General features: G+C 42.9%; 1 protein-coding gene across 6 annotated transcripts in view; it reads left to right on the forward strand.

The window, feature by feature from the left end:
• The window catches only part of LOC113216791 (venom carboxylesterase-6-like), a 223,571-nt gene that overhangs the window by 167,350 nt on the left and 54,872 nt on the right, over positions 1–1,349 (forward strand). The gene's annotated exons all lie outside the window — the stretch shown is intronic.

The following is a 1,349-nucleotide window of genomic DNA, read 5'->3' on the forward strand; positions in this document are numbered from 1 at the left end:
ACGGGAAGTGGTAAAACTTTTTTCATGAAACGTTTGATTGAAAATAGAGATGAGATGTTTAATATCTCTTTTGAAAAAATCATTTTCTATTACTCTGAGTGGCAGCCGCTTTATGACGAGCTCAAAGACAGAGTCGATTTTCGACAAGAGCCCCCCATGTTGGACGACCATCCTTCAGGGCAAGGCCCAAAGCTGATAGTGATAGATGATTTTATGGATGAGATTAAGTCCCACCATAAAGAAATCCTTAAGTTTTTTATTAAGGGTAGTCATTACAGAAACCTTAGCATTTATTTTCTAAGTCAATGTTTGTTTCCGGACGGGCTCCGGCAAATAAGTTTTAACACGCACTACATAGTGTTGTTCAAAACAAGCCGAGACTTGGCTCAGATACGTACGTTTTGTATGCAAGTTGAACCCACGCATTTTCGCGGTCTGCTTGAGGCTTGCCATGACGCCACGAAGGCAGGGTTCACCTACCTCCTATTTGATTTCAAGCCCGATCAGAAGGACCATTTGCGCATGCGGACTCTCATTTTTCCCGGCGAGTCCACGGTCGTTTACATTCCCAAGGGAAAGTATAAAAGAGAGATTCTCGACGTTATCTGAATCATTCGTTGACCATGGCTCCTGCTGTTAAGACGCACAAAGCTGTGCTTCAGGTCCTCCAGTCGGCTAAACCTAATCTCCGCAAAGCTATTATTAAAAATTCTGATAAATCGATCATTTACGCTATCTGTGAAATCTGCGATAATTTGCTCAGTGGTAACATCCCTCTAACTTCAAGTCAGAAAGCGCAGCTCAAAAAGTATCGTAATAAAATAAGAGAGCTTGCACAAAAAGGTAAAGGGCTTAAGGCTAAGAAAGAATCCCTCCAGAGAGGAGGCTCTTTTCTCCCTCTGCTCCTCTCCACTGTAGCATCAGTGCTTCCTAGTCTGTTTAAATGAATCACGTCAGGAAAATGATTCTTGTGCCGCACGAAAGTGTGGCCAAGCTTAATGACCCCACGCCATCTGCGGTACAAACTCAGTCGAGTTCGCTCGATAGTGAGATGGAAATGATTATGCGTAAAAAATATGCAGATGATTCTGAAAAATGGAAACATTACAGTCAGGCTCTCGACCGTTATCTCTTTTTCGTAAACGAAAAGAAAAAACCCCTGCAGATTTCTGTAGAGGATTTTTCCAATGATAATGACAGAGACAGCCCAGTGCGACAACAACTCGCAGCCGCCCTCCCAAAAACATATAAAGCGTGTGCTCTAAGAATTTTCGATTATTTAACTCAAGCTGACTCGCGAGTCACATGGGATTCTACGGGCACTGTGTCCATAAACAATCAGTCCGTCC

This window comes from Frankliniella occidentalis, unplaced genomic scaffold (assembly GCF_000697945.3).
Source record: "Frankliniella occidentalis isolate FOCC.00 unplaced genomic scaffold, Focc_3.1 Scaffold12, whole genome shotgun sequence".
Classification (NCBI taxonomy): Eukaryota; Metazoa; Arthropoda; class Insecta; order Thysanoptera; family Thripidae; genus Frankliniella; species Frankliniella occidentalis.